A 25985-nucleotide genomic window follows, 5' to 3' on the forward strand; every position below is an offset into this window, starting at 1 on the left:
TATCTACCTATTTTTTTAAAAGAAATTTTTGCTTACCTGGAACTTGCTAAGAATAAAGTTAGTATGTTTTTTTTTTTTTTTTTTTTTTAGTTTTTTATTTTTATTTTTTGGTACTTGGAACAATGTTAATGTACTTCAAAATTTTAGTGTAAAATCAAATGTATTTTCTATCAAGCTAGACATTTTTATATATTCAAGGTTTTGTTGTTTTCTGGCAACTGGCCAAAGCAACCCATTTATAAAATAAATTGGCATTTCTCTCCTGGCAGAGATAAGAGCTCTGTCAGTCATCCTTTGCGGATTGTTCTCTCATGAATTGGGGCACAGGGGGAAAAAGAGAGAATATATGACAGTTAAAAACAAATTTATAATTACACACACATTTCAATGTAGAAACAAGTGGTCATCACTAGTAAAAGACGTGACCTTCAAATGCAAGCGAACTTGAAAAACAGTAGTTCTCAAACTCTACTGCACACTAGAGTCGCCTGGGGAGATCTGAAGACTCCCACTGCCTAGGCCACAGGCCCTATCAATTAAATCAGAAGTTCTGGGGGTGGCACCTGGGCACCAGGGTTTCTAAAACTCCCCAGATGATTCTAATGTGCAGCCTACTTTAAAAACCAGTATTTAAAAATGCCTCTCTGTTGTCTACTCTCTAAGTATGCTGACCTTTTGTAATCAAAGTTAAAACTGTCTATGAAAATGAACAAACAATGTAAGAATGCTGTGAGAAAGTCAGCTATACTGATTTCATATAACAAATCATTAAATTTCTAAGAGCTAAATTTTGGTGGTGGGAAGTTGGTTTTAGAATTCTTCAGATTGTTAGTGAAAGGCTATTATATACATGTCTTTAGTATGACCTAACAGTTGAATTTCAAAGTATTCTGCAAATATGATTTGTGTGCTTTGCAACTGAGCAGAAAGAGTACAATTACATGAGCAATCATAATATTTGGTAGAAAGTGATTTGTGTCACAGAGATGTACAGAAAAATTGCTATGATTGTCAAGGAAAGGGAGAGATGAATGTCAGATTAGTCACAATTGAAGGTGATGCCATCTGATGTGGACTTTGAAGCACTTGTTCCAGGAAAGGAAAAGGAGCAGGAGATGCGAATGAGAGGCACATGTGGGAAACAGAACAGTTCAATTCAGCAGATGCCGAGAGTAAAAGGAGATGGGTTTGGAAAAGGCTGGATCACTTCCAGGAGGGTCCTGAATGTCCAAGTCTGAGGCTCCTGGAACAAAGAATGACATTATCTACCATGGTCTCACTTGGCTTTTCTGCAGTGTGTGGCACTGTTGACCCCTTGCTACCTTCCTTTCGGTGTTCCACTCCCTTTGGTTCCACAATCTTCCTTCACATTTTAGCTCTGGAATGTCCCTTTTCCAGCCCCCGCCCCACCTTACACTTATCTTACTCCATTCATCCTGTAATTTCCAAATCCTTGGGTTTTTTTTGGTTTTGTTTTGTTTTTGTTTTGTTTTGAGATGGAGTCTCACTCTGTTGCCCAGGCTGGAGTGCAGTGGTCCGATTTTGGCTCAAGCGATTATCTTGCCTCGGCCTCCTGAGTAGCTGGGATTACAGGCACACACCACCACACCGGGCTAATATTTTCTATTTTTTAGTAGAGACGGGGTTTTCACTATGTTGGCCAGGCTGGTCTCAATCTCCTGACCTCACGTGATCCACCCGCCTCAGCCTCCCAAAGTGCTAGGATTACAGGTGTGAGCCACTACGCCCAGCCTCTCATTTCCAAATTCTATCATATTTCTTAAACGTCTCTTGTCCAAAAATTCTATTCTACTTTGTCTTTGTTGTTCCTACTATAAACATCTGATGTTTGAACTACTCTCAGGTGCTTGGACTCTAAGCTGAAACCTATGTCATCCACACTCCTCTCTCCTTCTCCTTCTCCCTGACCACCTTACGAAGTCACCCAGTTCAGGTGAGTCTCTCTTCTCAACCTCTAAATTTACTTTCTTTATTTAGGTGTTGCAGGCCAGACTAAGATACCCTAAATAGCTCTAACAAGGTTTCCTGCCTTCAGGGTCAATATCCTCCAGTCAGTTCTCCACACAGCTTCCAGAGCATCTTTACAAAACCTTAATCACATGACTCCTCTGCTCAGGGCCCTAAGGTTCCCAAGTTAATGTTCAGACTTCCTACTTAGCACATTAAGGTCCCTTATGATTTGACACTTGCTCACTTCTATATGATCCCCTCCCACCTGCACCTGTGGTTCTAGCTATCCCAACCCACCTACAGTTGCTAGAGTATGCCATTTATTTCCAGGTCTTTAGGCTTTCCTAAATATTGTTTCTCCTGCCTGGCTCACATCCTTCCCCTTCTCATTCTTTAAGTCTCTATCTTCTCCCTGGAAACTTTTTGAGACTCCCTGCTCTGAGACAGATGTTCTTTCTTTGTGCCCAACTCATAGCTTATACTGAACTGCAACTGTTAGTTTACTTGTCTGCCCCCAGGAAGTGATTTTCACTCACGCAGACATACATTAGAAGCCCACCCTACTTCACTACACTGCTTTACAAGTCTGTCTCCACTGGGAGCCTGTAAGCACCTCGCTGGGAAGGGCAGGACACACTTCTTGTTCTGCTTTGTGCTGCATGCACTTAGCACAGCTCCTGGCACATAATTAGCACTCCAGCAAATGAATGACTAATCAGAGTTGTGTGTAGAAGTGCTCATTCATCTACTCCTTGAATGACTGAAGCAGCAATGTGAACAGCAGATGGGTGAGACTTTGAGAGAGGAGAGGAATTAGATGCTATCATGAAAAGTCAGGAGCACCAGATGCAATTGATGGACAGTGTTCTCTAACTTATTAAATCCACTGGCTTGTCTACCTCAACCATCTGAGCTCTAAGTCCACCCAATGGCTTTATTCCTCAGTCTCCTCCCTCAGTCTCAGCCACTGAATACTAGATTGTGTCATGTCTTCCACATGCTTGCAAAAACAACACAAAAAAGACCTTCCACACTTTCCTATTCACTCAGTTCCATTCCTTTAGAACAAAATACTATATCACTAATCTTCACAGGAATAGCTGTATTTAATTGAAGAACAATATGCATTTATTCACAAACACAGGTACTGGCTCTATCAGGGGGTACTATCAGGGAATATGTGATTGGTTTCAATCTGTTTGGAAAAAAAGCTTTACAATAGTTTTCAAAATGGATATCTGATCTGGTCAGTCTTAGTCCCAAAGAGAAACAATAGAATTCCCAGTTTGCTCAGATGAGACAATGGATTTCCCAAGGATAATGAACTAACTAGGGGAGGGGGAAGGATTCAGGTCCAAACTGTTCATAGAGCTTGTTTCAGTGAAACTTTACTGGACAGGTCTCTCCAGATCGGTGTCTTGATTGCTTCAGAGACAGAATTGTCTAAAAGCATTGGGAAGCTAGGAACACACAACTCCTTCGGACAAAGTTATCAATCACTATATTTTGTCATGAGTTAATGGCATGATGGGAAGAGCAGAGAGATGGATTTTTGTCTGTGTGTGTACACAATTATATCAGAAACTCCACCATCTATCTCTTTGAAAGCTCTCATCCACATAGCCACCTTAGGAAGCTCAATATGGAGTCTAGCCCTGCTACTACAGCTTCTACCACGAAACTCCCCTTTCAGAGCTAGCTTCAAAACCAAATTAAAATGCATATATGTTTCATTCCTTCAGAACAATAGTCAGCAAATAGTTTCTGGAAAGGGTCATACAGCATATGTATGGCTTACAGTAGGCTTTGTAAGCCTTATGGTTTCTGTTGAAACTGCTTTGTCATTACCACATGAAGGCAGCCATAGGATTACACAAATGCATATGGCTGTGTTCCAGTAAAACTTTATTTATGGTCACAGAAATTTGAATTTCATGTAATTTTCATATCATGAAATATTATTCTTTTTTTTTCTTTTTCAACCATTTAAAAACATAAAAATAATTTATGGCTCAAAACAGGCAGAGGGACAGGTGTGGCCAGCAGCAATAGTTTGCAATCCACTGTTTAGAGCAATATTTATAAGCCTTATCCACTAGCATGGTGTTCGTTGTGAATGAACATTTCAGAAATCAAATTTATCCTCAATAAATGAAAATGAAGATAGAGATTCAGTGAAATGATTCCTTTATATAGAACAATACTCACTGAAATAAACAAATAAAACAAAAATAAAAAGGAGAACAAGGAAGAGTAGAAGGAGAAGAAGAAAGAGGAAAACGGTAAGGAGACGGAAGAAAAGGAATAGAAGGAGAAAAGAAAAAAAAGAAAGATGTGATGTGGAAAAGGAAGTAGTTATTGAATGATTAACATGTATCAGCCATTCTTCTAAGTATTTTCTGTACCTTACTTTATTTAATCCTCCCAAATCCTCTGAAGTAAGCATTCCTCCTCTCATTTTGCAGACCCAGCTATTGAGTGGAAGAACCATAATTCAGATAAGATCAGGGACGTTCAGGGTGGTATGGCTGTAGATGGAGGAACCATAATTCAAAGCCAGGTCTGTATTACTCCATAGCCCACACTTTTTCCACTCCACTTTAGTGTCTATAGAATCAGATATGATATTTTTATTATGTTTAGGCACATCTTACACAGGGAGGTTCCAGTACATTGAGTTTTTAAGTCTTAAGAAATCCTAAACGGGTAATTTTTATAAAACACATGTAAGAGGTTTGTTCATTCAAGCTCTTCTAAGTACACTCTCTTGATCTTTGACAGTCAACAAAAATATACACTGGGGAAAGGACACTCTATTCAATAAACAGTGCCAGAAAATTGAAAAGCCATGTGCAGAAGAATCAAACTGGACCCCTATTTTTTACCATATACAAAAATTAACTCAAGATGGCTTAAAGACTTAAATGTAAGACCTGAAACTACACAAATGCTAGAAGAAGCTATAAAAATGCTAGAAGAACTATAAAAATGTTAAGAAAAACTCTTCTGAACATTAGTCTAGTCGAAGAATTTATGACTAAGTCCTCAAAAGGAAATACAACAAAACAAAAATAGACAAATGGGACTTAATTAAACTAAAAAGCTTCTGTACAGCAAAAGAAATAATCAACAGAGTAAACAGACAACCTACAAAATGGGAGAAAATATATGTAAACAATGCATCCAACAAAGAAAAAACTGATTCAGAATCTATGAGGAACTCAAACAACTCATCAAGAAAAAACAAATAACCCCATTAAAAAGTGGGGAAAGAACATGAATAGACATTTTGCAAAAGAAGACATACGAGTGGCCAACAAACATACAAAATCATGCTCAACATCACTAATAATAAAAATGAAAATGAAAACCACAAGGAGATACCATCTAACACCCAGCCAGAATGGCTATTATTAAAAAGTCAAAAAACAACAGATATTGGTGAGGATGTGGAAAAAAAGAAATGCTTATACACTGTTCGTGGGAATGTAAATTAGTACAGCCTCTGTGGAAAACAGTATGGAGATTTTGCAAGGAACTAAAAATAGAACTACCCCTTGATCTTATAATCCCATTACTAGATATCTACCCAAAGGAAAAAGATCATTTTATCAAAAAGACACCTGTACTCATATGTTTATCACAGCACTATTCACAATAGCAAAGTTATGACATCAACCTAAAGTGTCCATCAATGGATTGGATTAAAAAAATGTAGTGTATATACATGCACACATACATATACACATACTATGGAATACTACTCAGTCATAAAAGAGAATAAAATCATGTCTTTTGCAGCAGAATGGATTGAACTAGAGGCCATTATCCTTAGTGAAATGACTCAGAAAACAGTAAGTCAAACACCACACGTTCTTACTTTCTAGTAGGAGCTAAACAATGGATACAGAGGAATATACAAAGTGGAATAACAGACATTGAAGACTCCAAGAGGTGGGAAAGTGGGAGAGGGATGAGGGATGAAAAATTACCTATTGAGTACAATGTACAATGTTCACTATTGGGGTGATGGGTAACATTAAAAGCCCAGACTTTATCACTATGCAATATATCCATGTAACACAACTGCATTTGTACCCCTAAGTCCATAAAAATAAAATTTTTTTAACAACTGCATATATTGGCAATGGCTACTCAAAAGTACATGAAAAATGTACATCAGTATAGTATTTTAAGAACTGTAAGTAAACTAATGTACATGCATCTTTATATGCCAAATAGTTTAGATTTAATAAGAAACTTATTTTTTAGTTCACTTCTCATCAATTCATACATTATTGCATACCCCTATCTTTATTTAACAGCATATTTCACTGGAGACACAAATCCTTTCTCAGGTCGGTAGACAGTTTAAATTACACAAGAACCTGTCCCACTTCTATTTCCACTATTTAAATGCTTCCTAGAATACATCAACAATTAGCAGGAGCCAGGGAGAGTTCTCCATTAGTCTTTCCAGTAACAGTAGGGAAAGTGTTTTCTCCCACCAAAAAGAAAACAGGTAACTAACCATATAGATCATCACTACTGAATTTGCTTGTGATTTTTATTTTTGAAGCAGGTATAATTTTCCTTCTTTGGAGGAGATATTATTCATTTCTTTGGCTAACGGTTATGATTTAGACCTTGGGTCTCTTTTATTACTTGCAATGGCTTTTCTATATTTTTATTTTTCTGAGGGGCGGGGTAGGGGGTTGAAGATCAGCCTGATTGGAATAGCACATGAAATGAACGCGGCTGAAATTTCCTTGAAACAAAAGTTATCTAGGACTTGGAGCGATCACAGGATACAATTGTCTGCTTCAAATAGAAATGCAAAATAACCATTGGAAGAGTTGAAATAGTATGATCAAAGAAATTTGGTATTTCCTTAAAAAGCCTTTATACACTACCAACAGTATAAATAGAAAACATTTAGATAAATTCTCCAGCCTTTAAGTGTAGTCATTTAGGTACTTGAAGCATGTTTGTAAGCCTTTTTCTTAAACTGACACAAAATTGTATATATTTATCATGTACAACATGTTTTGAAATATATATTCATTGTGGAATGGCTAAATCAAGCAAATTAACATGTATTATCTCACATAGCTGTCACTGTGTGGTGAAAATACTTAAAATGTATTCTCTTAGTGTTTTTCAAGAAAACTATATTGTTATTAATTATAGTCACCATGTTGTACAACAGATCTCTTGAACTTGTTCCTCCCATCTAGCTAAAATTTTGTAAATTTTGACCAACATCTGTTTAAAGCTTTTTAAGGGCAGAATCTTTGACTCATCTTTCTCTTTTCAAGACTGGTAGTGTCATCATGTTGGACAAAGGGTAGGCACTCAAGAAATGGTTGTTGAATTAAATGCCATCAATACCTAAGTAACATAAATTCAGGCTTTATTTAAAGCCTTATCTAGATTTCTCACTAGCAGGAATCTTGACTTGTAATAGAAAATTCTTCTAACCCACTGGGTTCTGAACATGAGGCCTCCAGACTCCCAGCATCAGCATGAACCGAAAACTTGCTAAAAAGGCAAATTCTCTGGACCTACCCCAAGCCCACTGAATAGGAACTTTGGGGCTGGGGACTAGAATCTGTATTGCAATGAATCCTTCAGGTGATTCTGATGCACATTAAGGTTTGAGAACAACTGTAATATAACAAAAAATGGTACTGTGAGTCTCCTTCTTTTCAAAAAAGAAGCCCATGAAGAGAAAGAGATTTATTCCCTACTTTTGGAGCAAGCCTATGGTGTTACTAAATATTAACTTGGTAAGTTAAATAATAACTAGGCTTATACATTAATCTCATAAATTTCAAAGGCTACATCTCAAAGCCAAAAAAGATCAACATTCGATGTTAGCTAAATCCAATAAATTTGTCAGTTAGAAAAATAATGATGTCATGAGACGTGCATCCTTTTTGCCCTTCCTAATCTTCTTGCATACTATGTGGGCATTACCGGTAGTCAAATTGAAAGAATAAGAACTAGGAACACAAACTAAGGAGGGAAAAGCAGAAAGCAAAAAGGATCATCTGCCCTTAAAATGATGTGTTGGGTCCATATTTTCCCATTGCTGACCACCAGACTTCTTTGATCTGGGCAAACATACTACTACTGTACTTGGTTTAAGTCATTCAGATGGGAACACCATTTCTATCTGACACAAAAGCTAAACACCATTTTCCTCAAACATTTAAAAAGGAATCATTTAGATCCTTAAAAAGTTGAATCAGCAACTCTCAGAGAAGGACAGAGCTGGGTCAACAGTACAGTACAAAGCAAGCATTTCTACTCTTTGTGATTACAACTGTCTAAACATTTCTGACAGATTTCATGTGGTAATGTTTTTCTGAATGCCATTTTACAGTACTTAAACAATAAAGAATTAAAGTTAAAACTTGAAAAAGATAATCAAAGAAAATGAACTGTAATCGTTTTTTAGAAGCTAAATTGCATCAACATTTGACTATCCATTATTTCTTTTGTCATTTCAGCATTGTATACTATCATTATCTATTCTTTCAGGGTTCTGAAAAGGCTTTAGAATCTGCTGATTGTCATCAACTCGCTACTGTAGCCTCAAAGCTCTGCAACACTGCTGGACCATGGCAAATGTAAAAAAGATAGTTAACTTCTGCAAATAGGGTTTCTGCTGCCAGATAAACAGCATTACAAAGCTGGAGTTACAGTGCTCACATCTGGGCACTTTCAGAGAGAAATCTTTCAGAGAGCATGAACAAAACCACCTGGGATTAGTCACATTTCCAATGCGAAAACCAGCGAGTCCAGATTCTAGTCATTCAGTTGTTGGCAGATAAAATATACAAGATCAAAAGAAAAGGGCTGCATTTCTGGGCAACTCCTTCCTCCATACAACCCCAATCCAACACCAAATTAATTTACATAGCATGAATGTTCTGAATTAAACATGCCATGGAAATATTTTATTATCTCCTGCATTTACTTTGGGCAAATACTACTTAATTGGACTCCCTTCTGAGTAATTCAAAATGCATTATCTCAATGGGAAATAGAATTAGTTTCATTATGCAATTTATTTTTGAATTAAAAATAGCCAGCGAACAAGCAAATGCTTAGAAGTCATATGCCTGATGCTATATAATTAGAAAACCAGAGATTAATACAGTGTAATGATTGGCATAACAACATAGAAAAAGACAAGTTGATTTTAAAGAGTTTGTTCTTTCCCAAATGTGTCTTTCTTGACAGGTAAGCATGAGTCAGGACTGGCTAACGATAGTTATCACTGACTGGTTTTTAAGTATATTTGCTATGTATGTATATACTTAATGCATCTAAATGAAGACAGTGATCAATGTTTCTTTTGAACGTGCCTGAAACTAATATGTCACCACAAATTCTCTAAGTAAGAGAGAACAGGAGAGGAAGAGAGAGAGAAAGAGAGACAGAGCAACAGAGAGAGAAGAGAAAAGAAAGTATTGAGGAAGAGACACAATTTTATTACTCCATAAGAGGAGTTGCAACTTAACTAAAATCTTAAACTAAAACATTTTAAAAAAGGATCTGAAACCTAAAAGGCCATAATTTTCTGAAAGAACACTGTGGTGTTACACAAAGACAACATGACAGGAATCAGAAAGTCTTTGTTCCCAATTAGTGGTCTCAAACTCAAATGCCTAATAACGGGGCCAAACAGTTAAAGCTAAAGAATACAGCTGTGCAGTGGAGGAAGGGGCACTGGGGTCCTGCTTAAACAGTGCAGGGGGCTGCTACTCAGCTTTAGCTGATAGCAGTCAGGGAAATACCCAGTTTTGCAGATCACCTCATTTTTCTTTTCGCCAGAAATTCAAATTTTTATATGAAATCAACTGTTTTTTAAAATGGTACCAACTAATTTAAAAGTGCTATGTGACTTCAGGACTCCGGGTGTAAGAAATACATCCAGGGCCAGATGCTGTCTAGATCTTGCATGGCTACTAAGTAGCTCTGGTCCCTTTGGGACTGTTTCCTAATTGGTAAAATAATATGTCCAAGTTTCTGTTGGCACTAGATGCTTATTCTGGTCCTTTTATGTAGTACATTTCTTTACTTGTGAAAAAAACAGTTTAGATGTTTTAATTCCCAGTGTTAGAATACTGAATACCAAAGTCAGAAAGGACAACCTGAAAACATGGATGTAATTGAAGTTTTAGAGACTTGCTTGCTAATTCAGGAGTATGTTTTATCCACAAAAGTTTGCGTTGTTAAATGTGTTATATAGAGTTAAGTAAAAAATCATCAAATAAGTAAAGACAGCAGTTTAAATTTTTGAGAGGCAATGCTTCCTAGTGGTCAAGAATACACACTGGAACCAGTCTGACCTTGATTCAAAGCCCAGCTCCTCACTTACTAACTGACCTTATGCAAGTTACTTAAGGTCTGTATGCCTCAATTTCCTCTTCTGTAAAAATGGGGATCACGGCTCCTATCTCATAGGGTTATTATGAAGTTTAAGTGAGTCAGTGGAAAGTGCTTAGAATGGTGGCTGACACAGAGAAAGCATTAGGAAAAAATTAGCTGTTGTTATTTTAACTGGCATAAAACAGCTGAAGTGTTAAAAGCACAGATGAATAGCTAAATCCAGCAAATCTCTTACACTGGTTGAGCTAGCGTTTTACTGTAAAATATTTAAAAGACATTAAACCCAATCTTTATCTAATGAAGGCCCAAATCAATGGTTTGCTAAAATCCATTTACAAGTTACTCCACTGCTAACTTGTGAATGAAGACCTAACATGCAACAATTCATAGAAATCTAACAGAGGGCAACCTAGAAAACGGGGGTCAATGCAGTGGAACGGGGGCCATGGAAAATCAAACGGTGTGAATGCCTCATCCTTGCTTTCCACCCCCTTGTGATTAATTAACAGCCTTACTGCATCCACCCACCAGCTGTATCCTAGCTCATAGGCCTGACCCCAACTGAGGACTACAACAGTATAATGAAAACTGTGCTTCTAATTGTCCAGTGGGTGATCATGACTTGGCTAAGAAAGACTCTTTTCACTCCCCTCCTTTCTGATTAACTAGATGGCTTTATAAATCGCCTTAATAAGTTCATTTGTGTAACCCAAGGCTAGCTGCCCTTCCTTCCTGCTGCTAAGAGGGCTCAGCTGCTTATCTTTGGATATGACCCATCAGAAGAGAATTGCTAAAAAACATTTTTAAATCTACTAAATTGACAAGCAACACTGATCTCACGTCTCCCCTAATTTAGTCACGTTTTCCTATGTCATAAAGGAAGTCTAAGTGCAGGCAGTACATTGTGATACTGGCAGAAATCTTTTGTAGATTATTTTAAAACCCTTATGACTGTCTCCTAAGCAGTAAATTTGATAACTGCTAACAGGACTGAATAAAGTAACTAAAATTCACAGACATTTTTATCATTTCTAAAAAGTTTTCATATGTATTAAACCATTTAGTCATCCCCAAACTCTGTAAGATATTATTATTATTATTCTCTTTTTACAAATGAGATATTTAGGCTCAGAGAGGTTATGTGACTTGTACAAGATCACATTATTACTGTGAGTTAGATATGGGCTTGATTTCAGGTCTTCTAATTTTAAACTCAGGGCTCTTTCCACTATCACACGTGTGCTGATTAATTCACCTGTTGTCTTTTAGCTCACACCTGTTCCTCTATACCTTATACTACTGGAGCCAGGAGTTTGCACCCTAAATTTCCCATACTCTTACTAGTTGTCTTTCCATAGGGTTCTGCTAATTGGAGGTACTGGTGAGCAATAAGAAAGCAGGATAAAGACAAAAGATTCTTGGTTCTGAATCTTACAATGAGGCAGTTGATGGCAATCGCTATAGGAGCAGTAGGGTTGATGTGATTTTCGGCTCCAGCAGCCCAGGAAAGGCCTGCACTTTCTTTACTGTTTTTTTTTTTTTTTTTTTTTTTTTTTTTTTTTTTTTCCTTTTTTGAGATAGCAGCTCTTGAGTGAACTCACAATCAAACTCAAGTCCAACCAACCCACTTGGACCTTCAGAAACAAGCTCATGGGCTCCAGCCCAGAAGGGCTAACTGCTTCGGATCTGGGGATCACCTCTTCTTCCTTTATGTTCCTCCAACACCCCTCTTTCTCCCTGTTGCAGTTCCAGCTTTTCCAGTATATTTCCTTGTTCAAAATTCCTAAAGTGGCTTCCATTTTCCTGCTGAATGTTGCCTTGCACACAGATTGAAGTCAAGGATATTAAAAGGGATATAAAGCAAATGACATTGTCCCTGCCTTGAAGGAATGTGTAATTTTCTAGGTAATAGAATGAATGCATTTGAATCAGGAATAAACAAAATAGACATATCCAAGGGCTTAGGTAAATTGCACACAGACTACTTGTGCAATGGGAAGGAAAATGGGCACTTCATCACAAACTCTATTTGTGTGGTGTGAGGAGAGGGACTTGTTTGCCTTTGGCATGAAGTCTCGTCTGTTCTCAGTGGGTCCAGAAGCAGCCCCTTGTCCAGCTCACCCTTATGGTCTTCCGAATCACTTCCCCTTTTTTGGACATGCTTAGCTTATACTTCCTGCCCCGCAGCCATCTCTGGTGCCAAGTTGTCTGCCCCATTCTTGTTCAGTTTCCTGTTCATTAACTTCTGGCTCATTATTCCATTAGTATCCCTAAAGTCCACATTTGCATCACCACACATGAAAAACGTTTTGTCTATAGCAAAAAGGGGCACAGCAATGACATATATGATTTGGTACAGAACTACTAATTACAACAGGGGTTAAGAGTAGGTGAAAAAGTGATTAAATGATTAAGAGACTGTCAAGTATTTTGCAGCCCCCACTAAATTATTGATTTTACATTTTTCCCCTAAAATGGAAGAATTCTGTATCATTTGGGATTGAGTTTTATTTAATTTTAAAATGACAACTACTCTTTACAGAAGGCTCGCTCTGTACTAGGTACTTCTCATATGTTAACTTTTTTTACAGCTCTCTAATATCAAATGTTCTATAGATGAGTAAAGTGTGGTCTACAGCAGTTAAGTTACTTCTCCATTCTCTTAGTCTATGCAGGCTATTATAACAAAGTACCATAAACAGGGTAACATAACAGAAATTTACTTCTCACAATTCCGGAGGCTGGGAAATCCAAGGCCAAGGTGCTGGTAAATTCCATGTCTGATGAGGACCTGCTTTTTGGTTCATAGATAACTTCTTGCTGTGTCTACCCACAGTAGGATAGGGCAAAACAGCTTCCTGGGGCCTCTTCTTAAAGGCACTAATCCCATCCAATAGGGCTTAACCTCATGACTCAATCAACTTCCAAAGACACCACCTCCTAATGCCATCACATGAGAGATTAGGCTTCAACATATGAATTCTGGGGGTACACAAACATTCACCTCATGGCATTCATGTTCCTTGTTATCGGCAAAGCCGAGACTCACATTGTCTGACTCAGTTATTTGACGTTGGAGTCCACAGTTATAAAAACAACGGAAACAGTTCATCTTTGTGAATGGAGAACAGCATTTGTGACAACCACCAAAGTACCTCTGGGGTCAGTGTCCTCAGCCAGGGCACAGCATCATGGACCAGAGCTTCTGCGGGGCACAGAGGAGTGGTGAGGAACAGGCACTCTGGAGCAACCCCACTTCCCTCTGCTTTGCATATGGGCGGTTCTGCACATGACTGCATTTGAAAAGGGCTTCACTGCTCTTGCTGAAGGAGTGCACTTGAGCTAGCGCGGAGTTCCCAGAGGGTGTCTGGAAGAAGCAAAGGCTATTCTTTGTTTCACTTGGTTATAGATGGAAGTCAGACACTTCTGCCTGAAGTACTTTCACATACTTCATAGTCTTAAGAAGGATGGAGAAAGCATGCCAACTACTCGGAGAACCACAGGTATTCAAGTAATGGTATCCTTTTATCCCTACAACTAGTGGACAAAGCGGGGCCTCTGTAATTGTGAAGCTAGGAAAACTGTGGTCTCTTCCAATCATGCACAATTTCTTACACAGGTACTAGCCTTTCCCCCTCTCCTCAGCTATTCAATATCCTAATATCTTTGCCTGGAAAGGACTGAAGTAGAGCCACTAAAGTATTACGTATGGATGAGACCTCAGAGGTTTCATTTCAGCAGGGATCAGAGCAGAAAGTCCCTGGCACATGGAAGAATATACAGGTGACTCACAGCGCTAATCCCATGTCTGATATGTGACTGAAGCAGTAGCAACTCAATAAATATAGAACTGAATTAGGGAAACCAAGCCTAGGAGGAGAAGTTCAGGCATTAGCCAGCAGGTCAGGATGGTTTTTGGAGGGGGGGGATTGTAGGGGGTCTTCATACCCTGAAATCAAATATGAGTGCAGGGTCTGGATCAGGTCTTGAGAATAGATATTTTTATTGTATTAATAAGAAGCATGTTAGATTTAATGTTAGTACCACAAAACACAGACCCTGTAATTGGAAGTCCATTAGGAACATTGTTCTTATTCATACGATCTCTTGTGCTTTTACAACTAGCGAATTAATTATTAAAAGAAAAATCTCTAAGAAACAAATAATGAGAATCCATCTCCCCAAATAACCTGTTTCCCTATACCATTACAGAAAATGATGTCACTGTGGCAGAATTATTAATGTTATTTACATCCTCAGCAATGCATTCTTGTAACCTGAAAGAGGGCACTAGGCAAAAAAATTAATTTCTTTGAGAACAAGTATTTTTACTTAAAATATATGTGGCTGTGCCGATTAAGAGCCTCCTCTGTGTCAGTGCCAGGCATTAGTCACAAGCCAAAGGCCCAATCAGTCTTTGTAAACTTATGATCGGCTTTCAACCCCACAAAGCCTGTGTTTGTCACTAAGATACTTGCTTCTCCAACTACTGGTTAAAGGATCAGTGACATACTTCAAAGATTTTGAGAACAGTTTATGTTCTTTTTGAAGAGCATTTATTCTCTCAAAAACAAATGCTAGATTTGTTCATTTGGTCCAAAAAATGAGAGGAACATTTCTTTTGATTGTTTTCCAACTCCACCTCCGCATTTTAACAATGGAAAGCCACAACACCCTTTCCTCCTGCTAGCAGAATTTGTGAGTAAGTTGAGTTCCAAAAAAATGCCATTTCTAAACCTTTAGAAATCAGGGTGTCACAGAAAACTAAAACAGCATTTAATTAGCTAACAACATTATCTGACAAAGGGCTGAAACTTTCATTATTTGACAAAGGGCTAAAACTTTAATGTTTCATAAGTCATCATTCATTCATTCATTTGTTCATTGAGCAAATTAAGTACCTATTACATGCCAGGCAGTGTTCTTGGTGCTGGGATACATTCATGAACACAATAGACCAAAGTTTCTGTCCTCACAAACCTTACATTCTAAAGGGAGGGAAACAAAAAAATAAACTGCAAATTATATAGTTTGTTAGGTGGTATTACAGAGAAAAAACATAAAACAAAGGAGGGGGCACAGGGGTTCCAACATGTCAGTGTGTGTGTGTTTGTGTGTATGCGCATGTATGTGTGTGTATATGCACATGTGTAATATACTTTCTAGCCATAGGTTCAGGAAATAACTCACCAGAAAATGATATCTGAGCAAAGACCAAAAGAAGAATCACTGAGCCATGGGGACATGTGCAGGAAGAGTATTCCAGACAGAGGGAGCCTCGGTGAAAGACCCTGTGGTGGGAGCGTCCTGGCTTGCTCATGGGGCATTAGGGAGGCCAGTCTACCTGGAGCAGAGTCAGGACAGGACTTTGGCTTTGTACAAGCTTAATTAAGACAAAGAAACTGTAAAACACCCAGAATAAAATGCTTTATAATCTGGAGATCATTAATAAAACTAAATATGGATTTAAATAAAATCCATGTTGCAAAGCTATACTTTATTACTAATAATCATATTGAAAGAAACAAGTACATATTTATCATGATCATCGTCTAGAAGGTGTTACTGAAATTATTATAATCTAAGCAGGTGGGGGTTATGTGAGGAGATAGTTTTACTGTGTGACAATGTAAGGGGCTCACAGGACAGGACTCCTCTATCCAAAACAACCCCCCCCCCCCAAAAAAAAACACGGCTGGGTGCAGTGGCTCATGCCTGTAATACCAGCACTTTGGGAGGCTGAGGCGGGCGGATCACGAGGTCAGGAGATCAAGACCATCTTGGTTAACATGGTGAATCCCTGTCTCTACTAAAAATACAAAAAAAAAAATAGCCGGGCGTGGTGATGGACGCCTGTAGTCCCAGTTACTCAGGAGGCTGAGGCAGGAGAATGGCGTGAATCCAGGATGCGGAGCTTGCAGTGAGCCAAGATTGCGCCACTGCATTTCAGTCTGGGCAACAGAGCAAGACTCCATCTCAAAAAAACAAAACAAAAAAACCAAAACAACAACAACAACAGCAACAACAAAACCCAAACCCTCCACATGGAATTCTACTGCTTGAATCTAACGATAGGATTTAAATTTTCCTTCCTTTGGCTCTCTTCAAGACTATTTATCTTCCAGATTCTTTTATTAAAACACAAACATGGGGCTGGGTACAAGGGCTCATGCCTAATCCCAGCACTCTGGGAGGCCGAGGCGGGCAGATCACCTGAGGTCAGGAGTTCAAGACCAGCCTGACCAACATGGTGAAACCCTGTCTCTACTAAAACTACAAAAATTAGCTTCGCCTGGTGGCGCATGTCTGTAATCCCAGCTGCTTGGGAGGCTGAGGCAGGAGAATCGCTTGAACCCAGGAGGCGGAGTTTGCAGTGAGCCGAGATCACACCACTGCACTCCAGCTTGGGCCACATAGGAAGACTCAATCTCCAAAAAAAAAAAAAAAGTGAAAAAAACCAAAAACCCCAAAACACTGGGTTAGGATGTGAAGGGGCCAGGAAAAGGAGTAAAAAGTCACATCAAAGCAGCTATTAGTAAATTTCTTCTGAGAAGAAGTAGTTACTGAGCTGCATTCGAAATCCTGTGTGAATAAAACATGGCTCAAGTTCCTGGGTGACAGCTCTAGCAAAGAAGAGGTGGCATGGGGTGGGCATAAGGTATAAAAAGTGAGCTTTCATTACCACGATTTCTATTACTGTGGACAAACGTCAGACCTGTGAGCAAACCACAATGACACTAAAGTCCAAGAATTTTTTTTTTTCAGTCATATAAGAGATAAGAATACCCAATGTAATAGCAGGCAAGCATTCCTAACCATATTGTTTGGTCTAGAATTTTTTTTCTCTTTCTGTTTCACCTATCTATTCTCCACAATACACACAAACATGGAATAGATATTTAGAGCCACGTGTGCAATGCAACAACCTTGACAGTCTTTAGATTTATTATTTGATGTGAACGGGCAGCAGGGTAATAACTTTGACTTCCATATGAGACCTTATTAGTCATGTACATACGGCACATTGACCAGAAGTCTCAAGGCCAAGTGCTGCTCTTATGAACTAATTAAGCATTCTGGTGGGCATATTTTGTGTCCAACCAGTGATATGGTGGTGAAGTACATGCACCCTGGAATTAGATTGCCTTGGTCTGAAGCCCTGCTCTACCGTTTACTAGCTCCGTGTCCCTGAGCAATGTAATTAACACTGTACCTCAATTTCTTCATCTATAAAATGAGGATAATAACAAGTTACTGTTAGGTTGAGATAAAACATGTGCAGTACTTAGAACATGTCTAGCACATGGTAAGCCTCAATAAATGGTGACTGCTATTATTACAGTAGAACGTATGGTTTTCAGACCAGGTATCACTAGGAATATCTAATCCTACTGTTAAAATATTACTGTCTATATGCAAATTTAATCCTTCCCCAAACTTCTGTTGACATCTTTTTTTTTTTTTTTTTTGTGAAGAGAGAAAAAACCCTGATATTGAAAAAATACTGCTTAGGGCATATTTTGATTATTCTCAATTGTTATTGTAATACTATGCTAATTTTACCTTATTAAATATTGAAGAAGGCTATTACCATTGGGAAGAAGTTAAAATATATTATACAAAATTAAACTAATTTATCTTTATGCAATAAAATGTTAGAGGATACCAGATGCTATTTTTATAATAAACATCTATTTTCTAAAAAGGTCATTATGTCATTCATATGCCAACAAACAGAGAAGCAAAAGAGAAATGCATCCCTGGGTAAGTTGAGATCCTTCCAGAAAACATTTTGCCTCCATGTTGTGCTAAACTAGGGACACCATTGAAAAGAATAAGTCAAATTTCCAAAGAAAAATGTCACATGTCTATCCTGTTGAGGTACATAGGCTAGGAGGAAATGTAAGGTAATAATAAAGGCATCAGGCAAAATTTGTATCTGATCGGGCTTTGCAACCTGGAATTTCTCCATTTTTTTTCTAATTTATTGTGACATTAAAATTATGGTGCTCATTTGGGGGCAGTAAAATATTTTATGAGTTAAGAGAAACTCAATCTTAGAAAAGATTATTTTTGAATTCAAATTTTTGATTAAAATATAATACTATCAACTCAATTAACAGAAAGCTTTTTAAAAAATTACATTTTACTTTACATTTTGTTCAGGAAATAGAATTACATTTCATTGAATCAAAGTTTTGTTAAAAATAACTCTTTAAAAAAATAAAACAGCAAACTATACAATATTCCTATATTCTATAAATAGAAGTAAAACACTCCATTATAAGGAGGACCACTATGTAATACCAAAAAACAAAGAATAATTTTGATAATAAAATGAATTTAAAATGTAATGAACTCTCTAACATAATCTGCAAAGAATTCTATATAATTTGAACAATTTTAAAATAGTGTTATTGTATATCTGAACAAAGATTTCCCATTCCTTTTACCAGGAAGATAGTTAAGGACAGACGATTAATGTAATTTCATTACAGATGCCAAAGTGTGTTATATGCCAGTCAGATTCAGAACAATGGCAAGCAAAATGTGGAAATGTTCTTTTCCACAGACAACATTTACAGAAATTAAAGTATGTATTAAATGGTTTTCCAGAAAATTGGTTCCAGACCTACACAGATCACTAATGATTTCTAGGACAACAGTAACTAATGAAGAATTGCTACCAGGCACCTGGGAAGTCATTAGCACCAACAAAGCATGACTGGTATGAGCTACAGAAGAAAACAGGCAGGGTGCCCCCATGACACCAACTGCATGACCTCTGGCCATCCCATCTCATGTTTCTGGGATAAATTTTTAAAGTGCCAACTCAGGTGTCTCAGATTTTTTTTCTTTTGCTTATCCTATGGACATCAGAAGTAGAAGGGAAATTAGATAATTTTCCTATTTTTGAAAAACATATGGCTCTTTTCCATTTGACTGAATAGAAGATGAATGGATAGTGGTATGGGTTTTGATTAAAAAATATCTAGGGGCTCAAAATGAAAAATTTATGAATATAAATTATTTGGGCATTTAAAAGTATGATTTGGTGCATTAATTATGGTGAATTTGTGTATAAGTACATACGAATTTCCTCTGAGGCCAATACATCACTTTAGGACACTATTTCTGAGACTTGCGACTCAGCTTTGTACATACTCTAGGGTTAAATGCCTTTCATCATAATAAATATGAAATAATTATTAAGATGAAAATGTTTCACAGAAATACCACCTTAAACATTTGGCCTGTGTCTAACTGATCACCCTTTCTAAATAGTGACCAAATTACAAAAAAAAAAAAAAAAAAACCCACAAAAATATCAACAACAGAAACAATGCAGCTCTTTCCCCTTGTATTTCACTCAAAATTGTCTGCTTAGTAATAATGACATATTGTTCCATGTTATGGCTTCAAAAAAATGTTTCCAGTGACCCTTGGGAATGCTCTGTACTATTTTCCTTCACTTTTGCTCTTGGCAAAATTTTCTTCATTCAGATCACTCTTTGAGAAAATCATTTCAGTCTGAATTGTGTACATTCTAGGTCCCTCAGTTAATATGAGTTTTTGACCTTTTGGTTTCTACAGCTAGTTCTCTTGGAGATGACTGATGGCATGAATTCTGCTTGCATGGAGTCCCTGAGAAACCACTCCCCTTCTTCAAAAAAGTACACTAAATCTCAGGACAAACTGGGATGACCAGTTATCACCGCTGCCAACCCTGTTTTCTGAGTTCCAATTAAGATGTCCAACTGAGAACAAATATGTCTCAACTAAGATTGTATTCACAGAATGAAGGAACTAAAGTTCTGGGTAAATTTAAACAAAGTGACAGAAGGCAAGGAGCTACTGTCCTCCTCAAGGGGCAACCTGCTTGACTCCTAGCATCTCTGCCTACCATTCCCACGGCCTCACCTCTAGTTTTGAGATCTCAGTACAAATATATCTAGCAAAGCAATAATTTCCTAACTGCTTTCTCATCTTCTATGTCCTTTCACCAAATTTTCCTAAAATATAGATGCCAAATTAACCTTCTCAAAACAACATTGGGCATATATCACTTCTCACTCAAGAACTTAATGAATTCATAACTGAATATAATTCAAACTCAGTATAGTGCATTCACAATTAGACATATTTTAAACAACAGATTCATCACAGTCCTCTCTGTCTTCCTCTTAAAAGCAGCCCTTCTGTTGCATTTTATTTATTTTATTTTATTTTATTTTTTGAGACAGGGTATCACTCTGTAACCCAGGCTGGAGTGCAGTGGCACCATCTCAGCTCACTGCAACCTCCACCTTCTGGGTTCAAGCAATTCTTGTGCCTCAGCCTCCCAAGTAGGTGGGATTACAGACGCGTGCCACCACACTCAGGTAATTTTTGTGTTTTTAGTAGAGATGGGGTTTTGCTATGTTGGCCAGGCTGGTCTGGAACTCCTGACCTCAAGTGATGTGCCCGCCTCAGCCTCCCAAAGTGCTGGGATTACAGGCATAAGCCACCGTGGCTGGCTGTTCTGCTACATTTTCTATTCTGGTCAGTATCACCACCATATGTCCAGTCTCTAATGGCAGAGATCAGGCCTTGCTCTTTCTCATTCTTCATTCTCAGTTGGCAAATATACTGTATACTGTCTCCTCTTAAGCCCCTCTGCTAGGACAGTGGCCCAGGCTCTATTGTTTCTTATCATCTCTAGCCTCCTACTGGTTTCCAGCTTCTGATTTCACCAGTACTCCAATCTATCTTACATACCTACATATAGCTGCTGGGCTGTCTGTTCTGAACTCAGATCTGATCACGTGACTCTTGTACTCAAAATCCTTAAGTGGAATCCCATAATCTATCCCAAATTCCTGGCCACAGATGACCTCTCCAACCTGTCTTCACAGCACCTCCAACTTCTCCACCTTCAATCACCTACCAAGGCACTTGGAATGTATCTACTACATGGCTTTACATAGGATCTACTTGACCTCTGCTCTCCCAGAGCCTCGAATGTCCTTCTCCATGTCTGCCTGGGGGATGTCCACCCATGTTTCATGTTCTTTCTCAAGGATTTTCCTGATGCCATCACGCAGAGTTGCTACATTTACCTTTATATCACTATTATACCTTTACATGTATATGTACATAACACATAGACATGTACATAATATATATGTATATTTTCATGTTTTTGTACTAATTACACCATATTGCAATTACTGTGCTGTATACACTTCACGTATAGTTTACTTGGTACTGTTTAGGAATGTCTGACGCACAGTAGCTCACTTATGAATGAACGTATAAATGATTATTCATTCATGAAGAAAGGAGGGAAGAAAAGAACACCTCTCCAAAATTACTTTCAATCATTTAGGTCTACTTGCTGCTTTAAACTGGCTTACTTGTTTTCTCTTTTACCATTCAAATACCATGCTTATCTCCCTCCCCGCTCAAGACATTGTGATTTTCCCTGCTGTAATTTCGACTCTTTTTAATTGTTCTAAACTACTTTTAGAATCATTCTTCCTTAATGATCAGTTAAAGTCCAAACTAATCACAAACCTTGGTTAGTCTCTCAGTACCTAGTGGTCACCACTCTTTTGAATTCCTAGAGCACTTTTGGCCTCTATAACAAATTTATACATCAATAATGCTACTCCATGCTTTTCTTTTTTGATGTACATATGTGTGTATATGAGCAGTCAATTTATACATATACATCTGAATGAGTGTGATTTCCTGAAGAGCAAGAGCCGTATCTGGCTCTTTTTGTATTTTCATCACCTCTCAGAGTTCTCTATTTATAACAAGCAATAGATAATGTTTATTAATAAAGATGGCCACAAGACAGGCATTACATGTAGGTTCCACAAATTAGTATTTTATTTGTATCAATGAGACCCAATTGACTTCAGAATAAACTGTGATTTATTATCAATAAAACGTTGAAGTTCTAAGATCAACTATAAACAATGTTCCTACCACTCATTCAATGGTTACTGAACATTTTTCTTATGACGAACCACATTTGACTCATAACTGAGGGAAATCTGTTTTATAAAAGAAAGGCTTTCCACTGTGTACTCTTTCTAACAAAGGTCTTTCCATACCCTAAATATTGGCTCACTTACTGGATCAAGGCAGCGACATTACAAGAAAGAAAATAATTTGGACAGAATCAAGAAGTCTTTTATAATGTAGGTATTTGAAATCTACCTCCTTGCTGAACTTGGAGATTAATCTACAGAAGAAAACTCTTAGCATCTAAAGGTCTGTTTTCAGGAAAATAAAAATGTCTATCAATCTACCATAAACCTGCTCTGGGTTATCAACAACCATCAACAGCACATGAGAAGACCCAGGGGAAAATTTAGGGTATGTTTTCCTTAGGGATGACTTCTGGTTTGGGTAGAATATATTTATTTTTCCTACTCCTCTATGGCAAGAAAATTTCTCAGATACTTTTAAAAATATCCCAGTCAAATAACTTATTATTTTGCAAACCAAATCGATTTGAAGACTGTGTTGTGTTAAAGAATATCTATAGTTAGATTCTCAGTAAGAGAAAAATGTTACATAATAGAGAAATATTTTACAGGACACTTGGAATGTAGATATATTTTCTAGGTCATTTGAATCATTTAAATATGGTACTTTTGTCTAGTCATATTTATCAAGTTCCTTCTCAGTTTTGTTTTTTTCCCCCCCCAGGGAACGAAGTCATTTAGGAAACTACATTAACTGCATCTTCTCTGTGCTTTTTGACAAAAGTAAATAAATAGAAACGTGCAGAAGCCATTTCCCCTGTGCTTCTTCTCCGTGTTGGACTGTCCTCTGCCTTCCATTCTCTTTTTTCATAACCTGTTCCTCCTATGGCCTTTCCTTCCCCAAGCTAACAGCTTCTGTCAGCAGCTTTATTCAGTACAGTATCAAAAGCTTTGCAGAAAACCAGATTAATCGTGCTCACTGCTTCTCTTTGTTTACCCCTTCAATTCTTGCAGAGTTCAAGGCAAACCAAGAAAATGCATGTCTAATTATACATGTATATTCCCTCTTAGATACTTTTTTGGTGCATTTTGCTTTTAAATAGATCATATAATTAAAAGCTATCTGAAGACTAATACATTTCAAATAAGATTAGTGTTTCCAAATATAGCTTCCAAATCAAACATGCATTAAAATGATTTAAACACATATTCTGTGTACCTCAAGTTCCAAAACAGAAGTTTATGTATGCAAATGCAACAGAAATAATTCAATATTTTCCATTTTCCACAAATACTATCTATGAGGCAGATAAATAACTATTTAAAAATAATAGTAAACTTTGGGGTTAATTATTATTACTGAAATAACAGAAGTTACATATTCTGTGAACCTCAAAGCAGACCTTTGAATAGTCTTGTCACTGATATGTGTTAAAAGAATAAAGAATCTTCATTGAAGTCTTATTCTTAAAATATCAAAATGCCATCCTTCACCATTAATTTCATGTCAAGATTTAACAGCAATAAATATTGCAGACTTTACCACTTCTTTATATAATGGCTTCATACGATAATATTTTGTTACAAAATTCCCTCTTATTCAAGATGAATTTGTTTGCTTTGCTTTTCCCAATGTTAAATGTAATTTTTCTGAATAGCACGGATGGTTTCCTGTTAAAATACTATAGTGTGAGCCTCAAGGCACAGCAGGCAATGCCATCGCCCCAGCACCACTGGGCCATTTCTTTTATGCCTGGACCCTCTCACATCATTTTAGAACATGGATTTCTAATCCTTTTGGTCTTCTTGCTGAGAATTAAAAGGTCAGAAAGTTTTTAAAGTAGCAGTAGAATCCTTATGTCTCAAAGTACAAGTTACAAATTACAAAAACCTCCCACTTATCTTTTCCAAACCATTAGTTAGGTAGAACCACATCAGGGTAAGTCATTCTGGAAATATGCTATGAAAAAAAACATGTTGTTTAAAGAGAATTCAGAATACAGCAGGAGAAGTCACAACCTGGAATGAAGCAGAGTGGAAACAGAATTACCCTGGCTGGCCTGAAAGGAGTGGGTTTCCAACTGAGACTCCAAGTGTACCAAGTGTCTAATGGGCAATCCATTTACACATCTCTTCTCATATTATTGAAGTGCAAACTGTGCTCCATAAGTATTTTCAGCTTGATTTCTTTTCAAAACTTTTGAAAAGAACAAAAATAAATCCCTGGGTGGGATTATGCACAGGACAGAGAGATGCCACTAAGCCATGCCACCAAGCATTTGTGTTTATTAGAAGAGCATTCCTCCTATAAACATCATAGTTTATAGAGTCCCAATTAGATTATAATGTAGACACTTTTGTCAGATGATAATATGTCTGTAAAAAGTCTGCTAGATCTCTAGTTTTATTTATAAAGGCACTGGTGTGAAATACACACACAAAAGACCCATGTGCAAAACGGCTCATGTGAGCGAAGCAGCAGCCGGGGAGAAGGCATATCCAACACACCTCAGGTGCAGTGACGGCTTAAGGAGGCATCCCAGGAACACATTAATCAACACATTCAAGGAATGCATTAATCAACACTGCTACAACGGCTGGCATGCCCATTGTTTCACTGTAGCATGCTAAAGAGCACAGAGCAGCAATCTGAATGTGAATTTCCACCATGCTGCAAGAAACAAAACCCTTTTCAGGACTGGCTCCATGCACCATATCCTACTCAACTCTTTCAATAGAAATCATTCTCTCCTGTATTTGTGGTAGTTTATGAACTTGCTTTCTGCAACAGTCAACCAGAAACAAAGAATCTTTACAGACCAGCTAAGTTTGACAATAGCTGTAGAAATGCCTTCTGCAGATATGAAAACTTGAATCCATCCAAGAGATTTTTTTTCTTTGCCTTACAAAATGAATGCTGTCATGAAAGGCAAAATAAAAGAAAACAAAGCAAAGCAAAAAAAAAAAATCCAAGCATCTATTTGTGTATGCAGTCAGTTGTGACAGCAACATACTGCATTACCAGCAGGGGCCTGGTCCTGGCCTCCTGCTCCATACTGGGTTTCATTTTCCTCCTGGGTAGTTCCCTAGATAACCCTCCTGTCAGGATTTGACTCCCTCCAAAAGCAGCCAGGGATGAAATGTCCAGATGCTGGAAGGAAGAGACATAATAAAATACCCACAGAACCTAGGCACACATGTCTACCTTTGTATAGAGTACCATGTGGACCTGAACACCTGAGCCCTTCCAGTATTCCTGCTGTGTCTCACTTCCAATTGTCCATACTTGGAGTATCTCACCCATTAGGTTATGTTGCACAATTAAAGTTCAATAAATGATGATTTTGGTGACAAGAATGCTAAATATAAAGATCCTAACTCTGGATGAATAAGGGATACCATTTATAACTACCATTTGGAATAAGCTTCCTCTCAGAGGGAGAATTATTTTAATAGAGGTTATACTTGCTGGGAACAAGAGCCACAGGGCAGTGCCCCCTGCCTTTTGGTGGCACTGTTCTGGTCATTTTGATGAACCTCAAAATTAAAGTCTAGTCATGAATCTAGCCTTATTTCATCATGAGCTCTGATTCTAGTAAACCTAGAAAACAGTTAAGAACTACAAGCCAA

The 25985-nt window shown here is 37.7% G+C and overlaps 1 protein-coding gene across 49 annotated transcripts in view; it reads right to left on the minus strand.

The window, feature by feature from the left end:
* The window catches only part of NRCAM (neuronal cell adhesion molecule), a 305485-nt gene that overhangs the window by 134377 nt on the left and 145123 nt on the right, over positions 1 to 25985 (minus strand). The gene's annotated exons all lie outside the window — the stretch shown is intronic.

Source organism: Chlorocebus sabaeus, chromosome 21 (genome assembly GCF_047675955.1).
Source record: "Chlorocebus sabaeus isolate Y175 chromosome 21, mChlSab1.0.hap1, whole genome shotgun sequence".
NCBI lineage: Eukaryota > Metazoa > Chordata > Mammalia > Primates > Cercopithecidae > Chlorocebus > Chlorocebus sabaeus.